The sequence below is a fragment of the Tenrec ecaudatus genome, chromosome 3 (genome assembly GCF_050624435.1).
Source record: "Tenrec ecaudatus isolate mTenEca1 chromosome 3, mTenEca1.hap1, whole genome shotgun sequence".
NCBI lineage: Eukaryota > Metazoa > Chordata > Mammalia > Afrosoricida > Tenrecidae > Tenrec > Tenrec ecaudatus.
Window position 1 is genome coordinate 28,661,955 of NC_134532.1, and position 22,431 is coordinate 28,684,385.

The window sequence follows — 22,431 nt, forward strand, 5'->3', positions numbered from 1 at the left end:
ACTGAAGACCTGGTGTGATCTGCCATCTCAGATTTAGCAGATCTCCTTACCGAGAAGCTGATACAATACTTGCTCAGATCTTCCTTGCAAGATGTGCCTGGTCTTCTGATCTGCCATGCAAGATATTGCTGACCTTCCTTGCAAGATGCTGACACAAGACCTGATTTAGCCTCCTTGCAAGTAATCCCTGGTCTTCCTTTAGAGGTGCTGAGGGAAGACCCGCTCCGATCTTTCTGGCAAGATTTTGCTGATTTTCCTTGCAAGATGCTGACCGAAGACCGGCTCTGACCTGCCTTGCAAGATGTCACCGATCTTCCTTGGAAGATGCTGACAGATGACCTGGCCTGATATTCCATGCAAATTATCCCTCGTCTTCCTTACATCGTGCTGAGATGAGACCTTCCCCGATCTTCGTCCAACCTGCTTCTGATCTGCCTTGCAAGATGGCGACGGAAGACGTGCTCTGATCTTCCTTGCACGTGTGGATGATCGTGTTTGCAATATAGAAGACCTGCTCTGGTCTTCCTTGCTAAATGCTGAGGATCTTCCTTGCAAGATGCTGATAGGAGAGCTTCTCTAGTCTTTCTGGCTTAGATGTGGCAGCTATTCCTTGCAAGATGCTGTGAGGAGACCTGGTCTAAGCTACCTAGCAAGATATTGCCGATTCTCCACAGAGGATGCTGATAGAAGACCTGCGCTAATCAACCTTGCAAGACATCACCGATCTGCTTGGCAAGATAGAAGAACTGCTCTGATCTCCCTTGGATGTGGCTACTGGCCATCCTTGCAAGATGCTGAGGGCAACCTGAGGGAGATGTTCCCATGTGCGCCTGTGTCTCCACCTTCAATGGGTCTGAACCCTGTTCAGGCATCAGGAGGCTCACAGGTGAGTGAAATTATTCTCCCTCCTCCTCTCTGGAAAATTTTGGATAGGTATGCATAGGGTACACTTCTCCTTTTTCTCTTCTTATGTTTGCTTCATAAGGTTTGTGGGAAAAAATAGGACTTTTATCTATATTTCATAATTGCACATTAAGACCAAGGCATATGCAGAATGCTACGCCTTTAGAGAGGCATGCTTGGGGGGTCCTGAATGTGTGTGTGTGTGCTTGCACACCATATACGGTTGTTTGCGTAGCAAGGGTTTTAGCAAACGCGTCGACAGTCTGTCAACCAGTGTTCTATGCCAGGCAGACACAGTGGTCACTTCTCATTTGCTTCTTTACATATGTTTGTCACACTCACCCTGCTCATAAGGAGGTCTGCATGCTGTGAAGCAGCTCTGGCTCCTCTCTGGTTAAAAACTTTACCTCTTCTTACTGAGGAATAGTATGGGTGCTAATTTCATTGCTCAAATATTTCATGATTTTTTTAATTATTCATTTTAATATCGGGTTTATATACAGAATAATGTATTTTAAAGATACTGGCTGATGCTCTTATTGGGTGCACGCAAATGTTGATTCGTGTATGTGTTTGTGTGTGTGTGTATGGGTGTGTGAGTGTTTCTGTGTGATTGAACATCACTCAAGAGTCCTTGTGTAACTAGGATTTACCAAACAACTTGGAAGTCAGTCGACCAGTGGTCTAGGTCACGCAAACACTGTGATACTTTCTTATATGCCAATTTACATGTGTTTATCAAATTGGTGCAGCTTCTCAGAGCTATGCAGGCTGTCAAACAACTTAGGCTACACATTGGCTAACAAATTCACCTCCTCCTACGCTGCAAAAATTCTGGGTCTGGTTTCATTTCTCACATGTTTCAGTATTTTCTTTAAATCTACATGTTAAAATCGGATTAAAAAAGCAGTTTTTATATTGAAGAAGGTTTTTTAAAGAAATTGGCCGATTATCTTGCCGTGCAAGCTCAAATATTAAGTTTTGTGTTTGCGTGTGTGTGTGTTATTGTATGCTGTAATCCTGAGTAAGACAGACGACTGATGACTAGGAAGGGCCTAACAGACAGGCCGACAAAGAAATTCAGGTGTCGAAAAATATATATACATAGCCAAATCCGATGGTAGGCACAACATGCTGATACAACACACCTAGAAGCAGCTGCTGCATGAGATGACGTGCAGAGCTACTTCACACAGTACCCTTTCTGGAAAATGTTCGCAGCACCACTCCCTAACCCACAGATGATAGGATCTTCCTTGTGAGGTGGGATCAATCTGATGTGGCCTTCCTTGATAACTCCACTGACCTTCCCTGCAACATGCTGATAGAAGACCTGCTCTGATCTGCTTTGCAAAATTGCTGATATATCTATCAAGGGGCTGGGAGAAGGCCTGGCCACATCTTCCTTGAAAGATGCTTTCGATGTGCCATGCAAGATGGTGAGAGGAGACGTACTAGGGTGTTCCCAGTAAGAGGTCGCTAATCTTCCTTGCAAGATGCCGGGAGAAGCTGCTCTGAGCAGTCTTTCAAGATGTCGTTCATATTTCTTAACGGTGCTGAAAGAAGGCCTACTCTGATCTTCCCTGATCTGCCTTGCAAGGTGCCTGTAGAGGACCAGCCATGATGTTCCTCGCAAGTTGCTCCAGCCCTTCCCTGCAAGGTGCCAGAGAAGAACTGCAAGATAACCCTGTTACCCTTAACAGGTTCTGAGAGAAGACCAGGTGTGATCTGCCTTTCAAGATGCTTCCACCAGCCTCGCAGGATGCTCACTGAAGACCTGGTGTGATCTGCCATCTCAGATTTAGCAGATCTCCTTACCGAGAAGCTGATACAATACTTGCTCAGATCTTCCTTGCAAGATGTGCCTGGTCTTCTGATCTGCCATGCAAGATATTGCTGACCTTCCTTGCAAGATGCTGACACAAGACCTGATTTAGCCTCCTTGCAAGAAATCCCTGGTCTTCCTTTAGAGGTGCTGAGGGAAGACCCGCTCCGATCTTTCTGGCAAGATTTTGCTGATTTTCCTTGCAAGATGCTGACCGAAGACCGGCTCTGACCTGCCTTGCAAGATGTCACCGATCTTCCTTGGAAGATGCTGACAGATGACCTGGCCTGATATCCCATGCAAATTATCCCTCGTCTTCCTTACATCGTGCTGAGATGAGACCTTACCCGATCTTCGTCCAACCTGCTTCTGATCTGCCTTGCAAGATGGCGACGGAAGACGTGCTCTGATCTTCCTTGCACGTGTGGATGATCGTGTTTGCAATATAGAAGACCTGCTCTGGTCTTCCTTGCTAAATGCTGAGGATCTTCCTTGCAAGATGCTGATAGGAGAGCTTCTCTAGTCTTTCTGGCTTAGATGTGGCAGCTATTCCTTGCAAGATGCTGTGAGGAGACCTGGTCTAAGCTACCTAGCAAGATATTGCCGATTCTCCACAGAGGATGCTGATAGAAGACCTGCGCTAATCAACCTTGCAAGACATCACCGATCTGCTTGGCAAGATAGAAGAACTGCTCTGATCTCCCTTGGATGTGGCTACTGGCCATCCTTGCAAGATGCTGAGGGCAACCTGAGGGAGATGTTCCCATGTGCGCCTGTGTCTCCACCTTCAATGGGTCTGAACCCTGTTCAGGCATCAGGAGGCTCACAGGTGAGTGAAATTATTCTCCCTCCTCCTCTCTGGAAAATTTTGGATAGGTATGCATAGGGTACACTTCTCCTTTTTCTCTTCTTATGTTTGCTTCATAAGGTTTGTGGGAAAAAATAGGACTTTTATCTATATTTCATAATTGCACATTAAGACCAAGGCATATGCAGAATGCTACGCCTTTAGAGAGGCATGCTTGGGGGGTCCTGAATGTGTGTGTGTGTGCTTGCACACCATATACGGTTGTTTGCGTAGCAAGGGTTTTAGCAAACGCGTCGACAGTCTGTCAACCAGTGTTCTATGCCAGGCAGACACAGTGGTCACTTCTCATTTGCTTCTTTACATATGTTTGTCACACTCACCCTGCTCATAAGGAGGTCTGCATGCTGTGAAGCAGCTCTGGCTCCTCTCTGGTTAAAAACTTCACCTCTTCTTATTGAGGAATAGTATGGGTGCTAATTTCATTGCTCAAATATTTCATGATTTTTTTAATTATTCATTTTAATATCGGGTTTATATACAGAATAATGTATTTTAAAGATACTGGCTGATGCTCTTATTGGGTGCACGCAAATGTTGATTCGTGTATGTGTTTGTGTGTGTGTGTATGGGTGTGTGAGTGTTTCTGTGTGATTGAACATCACTCAAGAGTCCTTGTGTAACTAGGATTTACCAAACAACTTGGAAGTCAGTCGACCAGTGGTCTAGGTCACGCAAACACTGTGGTACTTTCTGATATGCCAATTTACATGTGTTTATCAAATTGGTGCAGCTTCTCAGAGCTATGCAGGCTGTCAAACAACTTAGGCTACACATTGGCTAACAAATTCACCTCCTCCTACGCTGCAAAAATTCTGGGTCTGGTTTCATTTCTCACATGTTTCAGTATTTTCTTTAAATCTACATGTTAAAATCGGATTAAAAAAGCAGTTTTTATATTGAAGAAGGTTTTTTAAAGAAATTGGCCGATTATCTTGCCGTGCAAGCTCAAATATTAAGTTTTGTGTTTGCGTGTGTGTGTGTTATTGTATGCTGTAATCCTGAGTAAGACAGACGACTGATGACTAGGAAGGGCCTAACAGACAGGCCGACAAAGAAATTCAGGTGTCGAAAAATATATATACATAGCCAAATCCGATGGTAGGCACAACATGCTGATACAACACACCTAGAAGCAGCTGCTGCATGAGATGACGTGCAGAGCTACTTCACACAGTACCCTTTCTGGAAAATGTTCGCAGCACCACTCCCTAACCCACAGATGATAGGATCTTCCTTGTGAGGTGGGATCAATCTGATGTGGCCTTCCTTGATAACTCCACTGACCTTCCCTGCAACATGCTGATAGAAGACCTGCTCTGATCTGCTTTGCAAAATTGCTGATATATCTATCAAGGGGCTGGGAGAAGGCCTGGCCACATCTTCCTTGAAAGATGCTTTCGATGTGCCATGCAAGATCGTGAGAGGAGACGTACTAGGGTGTTCCCAGTAAGAGGTCGCTAATCTTCCTTGCAAGATGCCGGGAGAAGCTGCTCTGAGCAGTCTTTCAAGATGTCGTTCATATTTCTTAACGGTGCTGAAAGAAGGCCTACTCTGATCTTCCCTGATCTGCCTTGCAAGGTGCCTGTAGAGGACCAGCCATGATGTTCCTCGCAAGTTGCTCCAGCCCTTCCCTGCAAGGTGCCAGAGAAGAACTGCAAGATAACCCTGTTACCCTTAACAGGTTCTGAGAGAAAACCAGGTGTGATCTGCCTTTCAAGATGCTTCCACCAGCCTCGCAGGATGCTCACTGAAGACCTGGTGTGATCTGCCATCTCAGATTTAGCAGATCTCCTTACCGAGAAGCTGATACAATACTTGCTCAGATCTTCCTTGCAAGATGTGCCTGGTCTTCTGATCTGCCATGCAAGATATTGCTGACCTTCCTTGCAAGATGCTGACACAAGACCTGATTTAGCCTCCTTGCAAGTAATCCCTGGTCTTCCTTTAGAGGTGCTGAGGGAAGACCCGCTCCGATCTTTCTGGCAAGATTTTGCTGATTTTCCTTGCAAGATGCTGACCGAAGACCGGCTCTGACCTGCCTTGCAAGATGTCACCGATCTTCCTTGGAAGATGCTGACAGATGACCTGGCCTGATATTCCATGCAAATTATCCCTCGTCTTCCTTACATCGTGCTGAGATGAGACCTTCCCCGATCTTCGTCCAACCTGCTTCTGATCTGCCTTGCAAGATGGCGACGGAAGACGTGCTCTGATCTTCCTTGCACGTGTGGATGATCGTGTTTGCAATATAGAAGACCTGCTCTGGTCTTCCTTGCTAAATGCTGAGGATCTTCCTTGCAAGATGCTGATAGGAGAGCTTCTCTAGTCTTTCTGGCTTAGATGTGGCAGCTATTCCTTGCAAGATGCTGTGAGGAGACCTGGTCTAAGCTACCTAGCAAGATATTGCCGATTCTCCACAGAGGATGCTGATAGAAGACCTGCGCTAATCAACCTTGCAAGACATCACCGATCTGCTTGGCAAGATAGAAGAACTGCTCTGATCTCCCTTGGATGTGGCTACTGGCCATCCTTGCAAGATGCTGAGGGCAACCTGAGGGAGATGTTCCCATGTGCGCCTGTGTCTCCACCTTCAATGGGTCTGAACCCTGTTCAGGCATCAGGAGGCTCACAGGTGAGTGAAATTATTCTCCCTCCTCCTCTCTGGAAAATTTTGGATAGGTATGCATAGGGTACACTTCTCCTTTTTCTCTTCTTATGTTTGCTTCATAAGGTTTGTGGGAAAAAATAGGACTTTTATCTATATTTCATAATTGCACATTAAGACCAAGGCATATGCAGAATGCTACGCCTTTAGAGAGGCATGCTTGGGGGGTCCTGAATGTGTGTGTGTGTGCTTGCACACCATATACGGTTGTTTGCGTAGCAAGGGTTTTAGCAAACGCGTCGACAGTCTGTCAACCAGTGTTCTATGCCAGGCAGACACAGTGGTCACTTCTCATTTGCTTCTTTACATATGTTTGTCACACTCACCCTGCTCATAAGGAGGTCTGCATGCTGTGAAGCAGCTCTGGCTCCTCTCTGGTTAAAAACTTCACCTCTTCTTACTGAGGAATAGTATGGGTGCTAATTTCATTGCTCAAATATTTCATGATTTTTTTAATTATTCATTTTAATATCGGGTTTATATACAGAATAATGTATTTTAAAGATACTGGCTGATGCTCTTATTGGGTGCACGCAAATGTTGATTCGTGTATGTGTTTGTGTGTGTGTGTATGGGTGTGTGAGTGTTTCTGTGTGATTGAACATCACTCAAGAGTCCTTGTGTAACTAGGATTTACCAAACAACTTGGAAGTCAGTCGACCAGTGGTCTAGGTCACGCAAACACTGTGGTACTTTCTGATATGCCAATTTACATGTGTTTATCAAATTGGTGCAGCTTCTCAGAGCTATGCAGGCTGTCAAACAACTTAGGCTACACATTGGCTAACAAATTCACCTCCTCCTACGCTGCAAAAATTCTGGGTCTGGTTTCATTTCTCACATGTTTCAGTATTTTCTTTAAATCTACATGTTAAAATCGGATTAAAAAAGCAGTTTTTATATTGAAGAAGGTTTTTTAAAGAAATTGGCCGATTATCTTGCCGTGCAAGCTCAAATATTAAGTTTTGTGTTTGCGTGTGTGTGTGTTATTGTATGCTGTAATCCTGAGTAAGACAGACGACTGATGACTACGAAGGGCCTAACAGACAGGCCGACAAAGAAATTCAGGTGTCGAAAAATATATATATATAGCCAAATCCGATGGTAGGCACAACATGCTGATACAACACACCTAGAAGCAGCTGCTGCATGAGATGACGTGCAGAGCTACTTCACACAGTACCCTTTCTGGAAAATGTTCGCAGCACCACTCCCTAACCCACAGATGATAGGATCTTCCTTGTGAGGTGGGATCAATATGATGTGGCCTTCCTTGATAACTCCACTGACCTTCCCTGCAACATGCTGATAGAAGACCTGCTCTGATCTGCTTTGCAAAATTGCTGATATATCTATCAAGGGGCTGGGAGAAGGCCTGGCCACATCTTCCTTGAAAGATGCTTTCGATGTGCCATGCAAGATCGTGAGAGGAGACGTACTAGGGTGTTCCCAGTAAGAGGTCGCTAATCTTCCTTGCAAGATGCCGGGAGAAGCTGCTCTGAGCAGTCTTTCAAGATGTCGTTCATATTTCTTAACGGTGCTGAAAGAAGGCCTACTCTGATCTTCCCTGATCTGCCTTGCAAGGTGCCTGTAGAGGACCAGCCATGATGTTCCTCGCAAGTTGCTCCAGCCCTTCCCTGCAAGGTGCCAGAGAAGAACTGCAAGATAACCCTGTTACCCTTAACAGGTTCTGAGAGAAAACCAGGTGTGATCTGCCTTTCAAGATGCTTCCACCAGCCTCGCAGGATGCTCACTGAAGACCTGGTGTGATCTGCCATCTCAGATTTAGCAGATCTCCTTACCGAGAAGCTGATACAATACTTGCTCAGATCTTCCTTGCAAGATGTGCCTGGTCTTCTGATCTGCCATGCAAGATATTGCTGACCTTCCTTGCAAGATGCTGACACAAGACCTGATTTAGCCTCCTTGCAAGTAATCCCTGGTCTTCCTTTAGAGGTGCTGAGGGAAGACCCGCTCCGATCTTTCTGGCAAGATTTTGCTGATTTTCCTTGCAAGATGCTGACCGAAGACCGGCTCTGACCTGCCTTGCAAGATGTCACCGATCTTCCTTGGAAGATGCTGACAGATGACCTGGCCTGATATTCCATGCAAATTATCCCTCGTCTTCCTTACATCGTGCTGAGATGAGACCTTCCCCGATCTTCGTCCAACCTGTTTCTGATCTGCCTTGCAAGATGGCGACGGAAGACGTGCTCTGATCTTCCTTGCACGTGTGGATGATCGTGTTTGCAATATAGAAGACCTGCTCTGGTCTTCCTTGCTAAATGCTGAGACTCTTCCTTGCAAGATGCTGATAGGATAGCTTCTCTAGTCTTTCTGGCTTAGATGTGGCAGCTATTCCTTGCAAGATGCTGTGAGGAGACCTGGTCTAAGCTACCTAGCAAGGTATTGCAGATTCTCCACAGAGGATGCTGATAGAAGACCTGCGCTAATCAACCTTGCAAGACATCACCGATCTGCTTGGCAAGATAGAAGAACTGCTCTGATCTCCCTTGGATGTGGCTACTGGCCATCCTTGCAAGATGCTGAGGGCAACCTGAGGGAGATGTTCCCATGTGCGCCTGTGTCTCCACCTTCAATGGGTCTGAACCCTGTTCAGGCATCAGGAGGCTCACAGGTGAGTGAAATTATTCTCCCTCCTCCTCTCTGGAAAATTTTGGATAGGTATGCATAAGGTACACTTCTCCTTTTTCTCTTCTTATGTTTGCTTCAAAAGGTTTGTGGGGAAAAATAGGACTTTTATCTATATTTCATAATTGCACATTAAGACCAAGGCATATGCAGAATGCTACGCCCTTAGAGAGGCATGTTTGGGGGGTCCTGAATGTGTGTGTGTGTGCTTGCACACCATATACGGTTGTTTGCATAGCAAGGGTTTTAGCAAACGCGTCGACAGTCTGTCAACCAGTGTTCTATGCCAGGCAGACACAGTGGTCACTTCTCATTTGCTTCTTTACATATGTTTGTCACACTCACCCTGCTCATAAGGAGGTCTGCATGCTGTGAAGCAGCTCTGGCTCCTCTCTGTTTAAAAACTTCACCTCTTCTTACTGAGGAATAGTATGGGTGCTAATTTCATTGCTCAAATATTTCATGATTTTTTTAATTATTCATTTTAATATCGGGTTTATATACAGAATAATGTATTTTAAAGATACTGGCTGATGCTCTTATTGGGTGCACGCAAATGTTGATTCGTGTATGTGTTTGTGTGTGTGTGTATGGGTGTGTGAGTGTTTCTGTGTGATTGAACATCACTCAAGAGTCCTTGTGTAACTAGGATTTACCAAACAACTTGGAAGTCAGTCGACCAGTGGTCTAGGTCACGCAAACACTGTGGTACTTTCTGATATGCCAATTTACATGTGTTTATCAAATTGGTGCAGCTTCTCAGAGCTATGCAGGCTGTCAAACAACTTAGGCTACACATTGGCTAACAAATTCACCTCCTCCTACGCTGCAAAAATTCTGGGTCTGGTTTCATTTCTCACATGTTTCAGTATTTTCTTTAAATCTACATGTTAAAATCGGATTAAAAAAGCAGTTTTTATATTGAAGAAGGTTTTTTAAAGAAATTGGCCGATTATCTTGCCGTGCAAGCTCAAATATTAAGTTTTGTGTTTGCGTGTGTGTGTGTTATTGTATGCTGTAATCCTGAGTAAGACAGACGACTGATGACTAGGAAGGGCCTAACAGACAGGCCGACAAAGAAATTCAGGTGTCGAAAAATATATATACATAGCCAAATCCGATGGTAGGCACAACATGCTGATACAACACACCTAGAAGCAGCTGCTGCATGAGATGACGTGCAGAGCTACTTCACACAGTACCCTTTCTGGAAAATGTTCGCAGCACCACTCCCTAACCCACAGATGATAGGATCTTCCTTGTGAGGTGGGATCAATCTGATGTGGCCTTCCTTGATAACTCCACTGACCTTCCCTGCAACATGCTGATAGAAGACCTGCTCTGATCTGCTTTGCAAAATTGCTGATATATCTATCAAGGGGCTGGGAGAAGGCCTGGCCACATCTTCCTTGAAAGATGCTTTCGATGTGCCATGCAAGATGGTGAGAGGAGACGTACTAGGGTGTTCCCAGTAAGAGGTCGCTAATCTTCCTTGCAAGATGCCGGGAGAAGCTGCTCTGAGCAGTCTTTCAAGATGTCGTTCATATTTCTTAACGGTGCTGAAAGAAGGCCTACTCTGATCTTCCCTGATCTGCCTTGCAAGGTGCCTGTATAGGACCAGCCATGATGTTCCTCGCAAGTTGCTCCAGCCCTTCCCTGCAAGGTGCCAGAGAAGAACTGCAAGATAACCCTGTTACCCTTAACAGGTTCTGAGAGAAAACCAGGTATGATCTGCCTTTCAAGATGCTTCCACCAGCCTCGCAGGATGCTCACTGAAGACCTGGTGTGATCTGCCATCTCAGATTTAGCAGATCTCCTTACCCAGAAGCTGATACAATACTTGCTCAGATCTTCCTTGCAAGATGTGCCTGGTCTTCTGATCTGCCATGCAAGATATTGCTGACCTTCCTTGCAAGATGCTGACACAAGACCTGATTTAGCCTCCTTGCAAGTAATCCCTGGTCTTCCTTTAGAGGTGCTGAGGGAAGACCCGCTCCGATCTTTCTGGCAAGATTTTGCTGATTTTCCTTGCAAGATGCTGACCGAAGACCGGCTCTGACCTGCCTTGCAAGATGTCACCGATCTTCCTTGGAAGATGCTGACAGATGACCTGGCCTGATATTCCATGCAAATTATCCCTCGTCTTCCTTACATCGTGCTGAGATGAGACCTTCCCCGATCTTCGTCCAACCTGCTTCTGATCTGCCTTGCAAGATGGCGACGGAAGACGTGCTCTGATCTTCCTTGCACGTGTGGATGATCGTGTTTGCAATATAGAAGACCTGCTCTGGTCTTCCTTGCTAAATGCTGAGGATCTTCCTTGCAAGATGCTGATAGGAGAGCTTCTCTAGTCTTTCTGGCTTAGATGTGGCAGCTATTCCTTGCAAGATGCTGTGAGGAGACCTGGTCTAAGCTACCTAGCAAGATATTGCCGATTCTCCACAGAGGATGCTGATAGAAGACCTGCGCTAATCAACCTTGCAAGACATCACCGATCTGCTTGGCAAGATAGAAGAACTGCTCTGATCTCCCTTGGATGTGGCTACTGGCCATCCTTGCAAGATGCTGAGGGCAACCTGAGGGAGATGTTCCCATGTGCGCCTGTGTCTCCACCTTCAATGGGTCTGAACCCTGTTCAGGCATCAGGAGGCTCACAGGTGAGTGAAATTATTCTCCCTCCTCCTCTCTGGAAAATTTTGGATAGGTATGCATAGGGTACACTTCTCCTTTTTCTCTTCTTATGTTTGCTTCAAAAGGTTTGTGGGGAAAAATAGGACTTTTATCTATATTTCATAATTACACATTAAGACCAAGGCATATGCAGAATGCTACGCCCTTAGAGAGGCATGTTTGGGGGGTCCTGAATGTGTGTGTGTGTGCTTGCACACCATATACGGTTGTTTGCGTAGCAAGGGTTTTAGCAAACGCGTCGACAGTCTGTCAACCAGTGTTCTATGCCAGGCAGACACAGTGGTCACTTCTCATTTGCTTCTTTACATATGTTTGTCACACTCACCCTGCTCATAAGGAGGTCTGCATGCTGTGAAGCAGCTCTGGCTCCTCTCTGGTTAAAAACTTCACCTCTTCTTACTGAGGAATAGTATGGGTGCTAATTTCATTGCTCAAATATTTCATGATTTTTTTAATTATTCATTTTAATATCGGGTTTATATACAGAATAATGTATTTTAAAGATACTGGCTGATGCTCTTATTGGGTGCACGCAAATGTTGATTCGTGTATGTGTTTGTGTGTGTGTGTATGGGTGTGTGAGTGTTTCTGTGTGATTGAACATCACTCAAGAGTCCTTGTGTAACTAGGATTTACCAAACAACTTGGAAGTCAGTCGACCAGTGGTCTAGGTCACGCAAACACTGTGATACTTTCTTATATGCCAATTTACATGTGTTTATCAAATTGGTGCAGCTTCTCAGAGCTATGCAGGCTGTCAAACAACTTAGGCTACACATTGGCTAACAAATTCACCTCCTCCTACGCTGCAAAAATTCTGGGTCTGGTTTCATTTCTCACATGTTTCAGTATTTTCTTTAAATCTACATGTTAAAATCGGATTAAAAAAGCAGTTTTTATATTGAAGAAGGTTTTTTAAAGAAATTGGCCGATTATCTTGCCGTGCAAGCTCAAATATTAAGTTTTGTGTTTGCGTGTGTGTGTGTTATTGTATGCTGTAATCCTGAGTAAGACAGACGACTGATGACTAGGAAGGGCCTAACAGACAGGCCGACAAAGAAATTCAGGTGTCGAAAAATATATATACATAGCCAAATCCGATGGTAGGCACAACATGCTGATACAACACACCTAGAAGCAGCTGCTGCATGAGATGACGTGCAGAGCTACTTCACACAGTACCCTTTCTGGAAAATGTTCGCAGCACCACTCCCTAACCCACAGATGATAGGATCTTCCTTGTGAGGTGGGATCAATCTGATGTGGCCTTCCTTGATAACTCCACTGACCTTCCCTGCAACATGCTGATAGAAGACCTGCTCTGATCTGCTTTGCAAAATTGCTGATATATCTATCAAGGGACTGGGAGAAGGCCTGGCCACATCTTCCTTGAAAGATGCTTTCGATGTGCCATGCAAGATGGTGAGAGGAGACGTACTAGGGTGTTCCCAGTAAGAGGTCGCTAATCTTCCTTGCAAGATGCCGGGAGAAGCTGCTCTGAGCAGTCTTTCAAGATGTCGTTCATATTTCTTAACGGTGCTGAAAGAAGGCCTACTCTGATCTTCCCTGATCTGCCTTGCAAGGTGCCTGTAGAGGACCAGCCATGATGTTCCTCGCAAGTTGCTCCAGCCCTTCCCTGCAAGGTGCCAGAGAAGAACTGCAAGCTAACCCTGTTACCCTTAACGGGTGCTGAGAGAAGAGCAGGTGTGATCTGCCTTTCAAGATGCTTCCATCAGCCTCGAAGGATGCTGATGGAAGACCTGGTGTGATCTGAAATGCCAGATTTAGCAGATCTCCTTACCCAAAGGCTGATACAATACTTGCTCAGATCTTCCATGCAAGATGTGCCTGGACTTCTGATCTGCCATGCAGATATTGCTGACCTTCCTTGCAAGATGCTGACACAAGACCGGCTTTAGCCTCCTTGCAAGTAATCCCTGGTCTTCCTTTAGAGGTGCTGATGGAAGACCCGCTCTGATCTTTCTGGCAAGATTTTGCTGATTTTCCTTGCAAGATGCTGACCGAAGACCGGCTCTGACCTGCCTTGCAAGATGTCACCAATCTTCCTTGGAAGATGCTGACAGATGACCTGGCCTGATATTCCATACAAAATATCCCTCGTCTTCCTTATATCCTGCTGCCATGAGACCTGTCCCGATCTTCTTGCAACCTGCTTCTGATCTGCCTTGCAAGATGGCGACGGAAGACGTGCTCTGATCTTCCTTGCACGTGTGGATGATCGTGTTTGCAATATAGAAGACCTGCTCTGGTCTTCCTTGCTAAATGCTGAGGATCTTCCTTGCAAGATGCTGATAGGAGAGCTTCTCTAGTCTTTCTGGCTTAGATGTGGAGGATATTCCTTGCAAGATGCTGTGAGGAGACCTGGTCTAAGCTACCTAGCAAGATATTGCAGATTCTCCACAGAGGATGCTGATAGAAGACCTGCGCTAATCAACCTTGCAAGACATCATCGATCTGCTTGGCAAGATAGAAGAACTGCTCTGATCTCCCTTGGATGTGGCTACTGGCCATCCTTGCAAGATGCTGAGGGCAACCTGAGGGAGATGTTCCCATGTGCGCCTGTGTCTCCACCTTCAATGTGTCTGAACCCTGTTCAGGCATCAGGAGGCTCACAGGTGACTGAAATTATTCTCCCTCCTCCTCTCTGGAAAATTTTGGATAGGTATGCATAGGGTACACTTCTCCTTTTTCTCTTCTTATGTTTGCTTCAAAAGGTTTGTTGGGAAAAATAGGACTTTTATCTATATTATCATAATTGCACATCAAGACCAAGGCATATGCAGAATGCTACGCCCTTAGAGAGACATGTTTGGGTGGTCCTGAATGTGTGTGTGTGTGTGTGTGTGTGTGCTTGCATATCATATACGGTTGTTTGCGTAGCAAGGGTTTTAGCAAACGCGTCGACAGTCTGTCAACCAGTGTTCTAGGCCAGGCAGACACAGTGGTCACTTCTCATGTGCTTCTTTACGTATGTTTGTGACACTCACCCTGCTCATAAGGAGGTCTGCATGCTGTCGAGCAGCTCTGGCTCCTCTCTAGTTAAAAACTTCACCTCTTCTTACTGAGGAATAGTATGGGTGCTAATTTCATTGCTCAAATGTTGCATGATTTTTTAAATTCATTTTAATATCGGGTTTATATACAGAATAATGTATTTTAAAGATACTGGGTGATGCTCTTGTTGGGTACACGCAAATGTTGATTCGTGTATGTGTTTGTGTGTGTGTGTATGGGTGTGTGAGTGTTTCTGTGTGATTGAACATCACTCAAGAGTCCTTGTGTAACTAGGATTTACCAAACAACTTGGAAGTCAGTCGACCAGTGGTCTAGGTCACGCAAACACTGTGGTACTTTCTGATATGCCAATTTACATGTGTTTATCAAATTGGTGCAGCTTCTCAGAGCTATGCAGGCTGTCAAACAACTCAGGCTACACATTGGCTAACAAATTCACCTCCTCCTAAGCTGCAAAAATTCTGGGTTTGGTTTAATTTCTCACATGTTTCAGGATTTTCTTTAAATCTACATGTTAAAATCAGATTAAAAAATCAGTTTTTATATTGAAGAAGGTTTTTTAGAGTAATTTGCCGATTATCTTGCCGTGCAAGCTCAAATGTTAAGTTTTGTGTTTGCGTGTGTGTGTGTTATTGTATGCTGTAATCCTGAGTAAGACAGACGACTGATGACTAGGAAGGGCCTAACAGACAGGCCGACAAAGAAATTCAGGTGTCGAAAAATACATATACATAGCCAAATCCGATGGTAGGCACAATATGCTGATACAACACACCTAGAAGCAGCTGCTGCATGAGATGACGTGCAGAGCTACTTCACACAGTACCCTTTCTGGAAAATGTTCACAGCACCACTCCCTAACCCACAGATGATAGGATCTTTCTTGTGAGGTGGGATCAATCTGATGTGGCCTTCCTTGAAAACTCCACTGACCTTCCCTGCAACATGCTGATAGAAGACCTGCTCTGATCTGCTTTGTAAAATTGCTGATATATCTATCAAGGTGCTGGGAGAAGACTTGGCCACATCTTCCTTGAAAGATGTTTTCGATGTGCCATGCAAGATGGTGAAAGTAGACGTACTAGGGTGTTCCTAGTAAGAGGTTGCTAATCTTCCTTGCAAGATGCTGGGAGAAGCTGCTCTGAGCTGTCTTTCAAGATGTCGTTCATATTTCTTAACGGTGCTGAAAGAAGGCCTACTCTGATCTTCCCTGATCTGCCTTGCAAGGTGCCTGTAGACGACCAGCCATGATGTTCCTCGTAAGTTGCTCCAGCCCTTCCCTGCAAGGTGCCAGAGAAGAACTGCAAGATAACCCTGTTACCCTTAACGGGTGCTGAGAGAAGACCAGGTGTGATCTTCCTTTCAAGATGCTTCCATCAGCCTCGCAGGATGCTGATGGAAGACCTGGTGTGATCTGCCATGCCAGATTTTGCGGATCTCCTTACCCAGAGGCTGATACAATACTTGCTCAGATCTTCCTTGCAAGATGTGCCTGGTCTTCTGATCTGCCATGCAAGATATTGCTGACCTTCCTTGCAAGTTGCTGACACAAGACCTGCGTTAGCCTCCTTGCAAGTAATCCCTGGTCTTCCTTTAGAGGTGCTGAGGGAAGACCCGCTCCGATCTTTCTGGCAAGATTTTGCTGATTTTCCTTGCAAGATGCTGACCGAAGACCGGCTCTGACCTGCCTTGCAAGATGTCAGCGATCTTCCTTGGTAGATGCTGACAGATGACCTGGCCTGATATTCCATGCAAAATATCCCTCATCTTCCTTATATCGTGCTGAGATGAGACCTGTCCCGATCTTCTTGCAACCTGCTTCTGATCTGCCTTGCAAGATGGCGACGGAAGACGTGCTCTGATCTTCCTTGCACGTGTGGATGTACATGTTTGCAAAATACAAGACCTGCTCTGGTCTTCCTTGCTCAGTGCTGAGGATCTTCCTTGCAAGATGCTGATAGGAGAGCTTCTCTGTTCTTCTTGGCCAAGCTGTGGCAGCTATTACTTGCAAGATGCTATGAGGAGACCTGATCTAAACTTCCTAGCACGATATTGCAATTTCTCCACAGAGGATGCTCATAGAAGACCTGCGCTAATCAACCTTGCAAGACATCATCGATCTGCTTGGCAATATAGAAATCTGCTCTGATCTCCCTTGGATGTGACTACTGGTCATCCTTGCAAGATGCTGAGGGCAACCTGAGGGAGATGTTCCCATGTGCCCATGTGTCTCCGCCTTCAATGGGTCTGAGCCTAGTTCAGGCATCTGGAGGCTCACAGGTGAGTGAAATTATTCTCCTTCCTCCTCTCTGGAAAATTTTTGGTAGGTATGCATAGGGTTCACTTCTCCTTTTTCTCTCTTATGTTTGCTTCAAAAGGTTTGTGGGGAAAAATAGGACTTTTATCTATATTTCATAATTGCACATCAAGACCAAGGCATATGCAGAATGCTACGCCCTTAGAAAGACATGTTTGGGGGGTCCTGAATGTGTGTGTGTGTGTGTGTGTGTGTGTTTGTGTGTTTGTGTGCTTGCACATCATATATGGTTGTATGCGTAGCAATGGTTTTAGCAAACGCGTCGACAGTCTGTCAACCAGTGTTCTAAGCCAGGCACACACAGTGGTAACTTCTCATGTGCTTCTTTACATATGTTTGTCACACTCACCCTGCTCATAAGGAGGTCTGCATGCTGTCGAGCAGCTCAGGCTCCTATCTGGTTAAAAACTTGACCTCTTCTTACTGAGGAATTGTATGGGTGCTAATTTCATTGCTCAAATGTTTCATGATTTTTTTAATTATTCATTTTAATATCCGGATTATATACAGAATAATGTATTTTAAAGATACTGGCTGATGCTCTTGTTGGGTGCACGCAAATGTTGACTTGTTAGTGTGTGTGTGTGTATGTGTGTGTATATGTGTGTGAGTGTTTCCGTGTGATTGAACTTCACACAAGAGTCGTTGTGTAACTAGGATTTACCAAACAAAATGGAAGTCAGTCGATCAGTGGTCTAGGTCACGCAAACACTGTGGTACTTTCTGATATGCCAATTTACATGTGTTTATCAAATTGGTGCTGCTCCTCAGAGCTGTGCAGGCTGTCAAACAACTCAGGCTACACATTGGCTAACAAATTCACCTCCTCGTAAGCTGCAATAATTCTGGGTCTGGTTTCATTTCTCACATGTGTCAGGATTTTCTTTAAATCTACATTTTAAAATCAGATTAAAAAAATTCCGTTTTTATATTGACGAATGTGTTTTAAAGAAATTGGCCGATTATCTTGCGTGCAAGCTCAAATGTTAACTTTTGTGTTTTGTGTGTGTGTGTGTGTGTATGTGTTATTGTATGATGCAATCCTGAGCTATACAGACGACTAATGACTAGGAAGGGCCTAACAGACAGGCCGACAAAGAAATTCAGGTGTCGAAAAATATATATACATAGCCAAATCCGATGGTAGGCACAACATGCTGATACAACACACCTAGAAGCAGCTGCTGCATGAGATGACGTGCAGAGCTACTTCACACAGTACCCTTTCTGGAAAATATTCGCAGCACCACTCCCTAACCCACAGATGATAGGATCTTCCTTGTGAGGTAGGATCAATCTGATGTGGCCTTCCTTGAAAACTCCACTGACCTTCCCTGCAACATGCTGATAGAAGACCTGCTCTGATCTGCTTTGCAAAATTGCTGATATATCTATCAAGGGGCTGGGAGAAGGCCTGGCCACATCTTCCTTGAAAGATGCTTTCGATGTGCCATGCAAGATGGTGAGAGGAGACGTACTAGGGTGTTCCCAGTAAGAGGTCGCTAATCTTCCTTGCAAGATGCCGGGAGAAGCTGCTCTGAGCAGTCTTTCAAGATGTCGTTCATATTTCTTAACGGTGCTGAAAGAAGGCCTACTCTGATCTTCCCTGATCTGCCTTGCAAGGTGCCTGTAGAGGACCAGCCATGATGTTCCTCGCAAGTTGCTCCAGCCCTTCCCTGCAAGGTGCCAGAGAAGAACTGCAAGCTAACCCTGTTACCCTTAACAGGTGCTGAGAGAAGACCAGGTGTGATCTGCCTTTCAAGATGCTTCCATCAGCCTCGAAGGATGCTGATGGAAGACCTGGTGTGATCTGAAATGCCAGATTTAGCAGTTCTCCTTACCCAAAGGCTGATACAATACTTGCTCAGATCTTCCATGCAAGATGTGCCTGGACTTCTGATCTGCCATGCAGATATTGCTGACCTTCCTTGCAAGATGCTGACACAAGACCTGCTTTAGCCTCCTTGCAAGTAATCCCTGGTCTTCCTTTAGAGGTGCTGAGGGAAGACCCGCTCTGATCTTTCTGGCAAGATTTTGCTGATTTTCCTTGCAAGATGCTGACCGAAGACCGGCTCTGACCTGCCTTGCAAGATGTCACCAATCTTCCTTGGAAGATGCTGACAGATGACCTGGCCTGATATTCCATACAAAATATCCCTCGTCTTCCTTATATCCTGCTGCCATGAGACCTGTCCCGATCTTCTTGCAACCTGCTTCCGATCTGCCTTGCAAGATGGCGACGGAAGACGTGCTCTGATCTTCCTTGCACGTGTGGATGATCGTGTTTGCAATATAGAAGACCTGCTCTGGTCTTCCTTGCTAAATGCTGAGGATCTTCCTTGCAAGATGCTGATAGGAGAGCTTCTCTAGTCTTTCTGGCTTAGATGTGGAGGATATTCCTTGCAAGATGCTGTGAGGAGACCTGGTCTAAGTTACCTAGCAAGATATTGCAGATTCTCCACAGAGGATGCTGATAGAAGACCTGCGCTAATCAACCTTGCAAGACATCATCGATCTGCTTGGCAAGATAGAAGAACTGCTCTGATCTCCCTTGGATGTGGCTACTGGCCATCCTTGCAAGATGCTGAGGGCAACCTGAGGGAGATGTTCCCATGTGCGCCTGTGTCTCCACCTTCAATGTGTCTGAACCCTGTTCAGGCATCAGGAGGCTCACAGGTGACTGAAATTATTCTCCCTCCTCCTCTCTGGAAAATTTTGGATAAGTATGCATAGGGTACACTTCTCCTTTTTCTCTTCTTATGTTTGCTTCAAAAGGTTTGTTGGGAAAAATAGGACTTTTATCTATATTATCATAATTGCACATCAAGACCAAGGCATATGCAGAATGCTACGCCCTTAGAGAGACATGTTTGGGGGGTCCTGAATGTGTGTGTGTGTGTGTGTGTGTGTGTGCTTGCATATCATATACGGTTTTTTGCGTAGCAAGGGTTTTAGCAAACGCGTCGACAGTCTGTCAACCAGTGTTCTAGGCCAGGCAGACACAGTGGTAACTTCTCATGTGCTTCTTTACGTATGTTTGTGACACTCACCCTGCTCATAAGGAGGTCTGCATGCTGTCGAGCAGCTCTGGCTCCTCTCTGGTTAAAAACTTCACCTCTTCTTACTGAGGAATAGTATGGGTGCTAATTTCATTGCTCAAATGTTTCATGATTTTTTAAATTCATTTTAATATCGGGTTTACATACAGAATAATGTATTTTAAAGATACTGGCTGATGCTCTTGTTGGGTACACGCAAATGTTGACTCGTGTATGTGTTTGTGTGTGTGTGTATGGGTGTGTGAGTGTTTCTGTGTGATTGAACATCACTCAAGAGTCCTTGTGTAACTAGGATTTACCAAACAACTTGGAAGTCAGTCGACCAGTGGTCTAGGTCACGCAAACACTGTGGTACTTTCTGATATGCCAATTTACATGTGTTTATCAAATTGGTGCAGCTTCTCAGAGCTATGCAGGCTGTCAAACAACTCAGGCTACACATTGGCTAACAAATTCACCTCCTCCTAAGCTGCAAAAATTCTGGGTTTGGTTTAATTTCTCACATGTTTCAGGATTTTCTTTAAATCTACATGTTAAAATCAGATTAAAAAATCAGTTTTTATATTGAAGAACGTTTTTTAGAGAAATTGGCCGATTATCTTGCCGTGCAAGCTCAAATGTTAAGTTTTGTGTTTGCGTGTGTGTGTGTTATTGTATGCTGTAATCTTGAGTAAGACAGATGACTGATGACTAGGAAGGGCCTAACAGACAGGCCGACAAAGAAATTCAGGTGTCGAAAAATATATATACATAGCCAAATCCGATGGTAGGCACAACATGCTGATACAACACACCTAGAAGCAGCTGCTGCATGAGATGACGTGCAGAGCTACTTCACACAGTACCCTTTCTGGAAAATGTTCGCAGCACCACTCCCTAACCCACAAATGATAGGATCTTTCTTGTGAGGTGGGATCAATCTGATGTGGCCTTCCTTGAAAACTCCACTGACCTTCCCTGCAACATGCTGATAGAAGACCTGCTCTGATCTGCTTTGCAAAATTGCTGATATATCTATCAAGGTGCTGGGAGAAGACTTGGCCACATCTTCCTTGAAAGATGTTTTCGATGTGCCATGCAAGATGGTGAAAGTAGTCGTACTAGGGTGTTCCTAGTAAGAGGTTGCTAATCTTCCTTGCAAGATGCTGGGAGAAGCTGCTCTGAGCTGTCTTTCAAGATGTCGTTCATATTTCTTAACGGTGCTGAAAGAAGGCCTACTCTGATCTTCCCTGATCTGCCTTGCAAGGTGCCTGTAGACGACCAGCCATGATGTTCCTCGCAAGTTGCTCCAGCCCTTCCCTGCAAGGTGCCAGAGAAGAACTGCAAGATAACCCTGTTACCCTTAACGGGTGCTGAGAGAAGACCAGGTGTGATCTTCCTTTCAAGATGCTTCCATCAGCCTCGCAGGATGCTGATGGAAGACCTGGTGTGATCTGCCATGCCAGATTTTGCTGATCTCCTTACCCAGAGGCTGATACAATACTTGCTCAGATCTTCCTTGCAAGATGTGCCTGGTCTTCTGATCTGCCATGCAAGATATTGCTGACCTTCCTTGCAAGTTGCTGACACAAGACCTGCGTTAGCCTCCTTGCAAGTAATCCCTGGTCTTCCTTTAGAGGTGCTGAGGGAAGACCCGCTCCGATCTTTCTGGCAAGATTTTGCTGATTTTCCTTGCAAGATGCTGACCGAAGACCGGCTCTGATCTGCCTTGCAAGATGTCACCGATCTTCCTTGGTAGATGCTGACAGATGACCTGGCCTGATATTCCATGCAAAATATCCCTCATCTTCCTTATATCGTGCTGAGATGAGACCTGTCCCGAACTTCTTGCAACCTGCTTCTGATCTGCCTTGCAAGATGGCGACGGAAGACGTGCTCTGATCTTCCTTGCACGTGTGGATGATCGTGTTTGCAAAATAGAAGACCTGCTCTGGTCTTCCTTGCTCAGTGCTGAGGATCTTCCTTGCAAGATGCTGATAGGAGAGCTTCTCTGTTCTTCTTGGCCAAGCTGTGGCAGCTATTACTTGCAAGATGCTATGAGGAGACCTGATCTAAACTTCCTAGCACGATATTGCAATTTCTCCACAGAGGATGCTCATAGAAGACCTGCGCTAATCAACCTTGCAAGACATCATCGATCTGCTTGGCAATATAGAAACCTGCTCTGATCTCCCTTGGATGTGACTACTGGTCATCCTTGCAAGATGCTGAGGGCAACCTGAGGGAGATGTTCCCATGTGCCCATGTGTCTCCGCCTTCAATGGGTCTGAGCCTAGTTCAGGCATCTGGAGGCTCACAGGTGAGTGAAATTATTCTCCTTCCTCCTCTCTGGAAAATTTTTGGTAGGTATGCATAGGGTTCACTTCTCCTTTTTCTCTCTTATGTTTGCTTCAAAAGGTTTGTGGGGAAAAATAG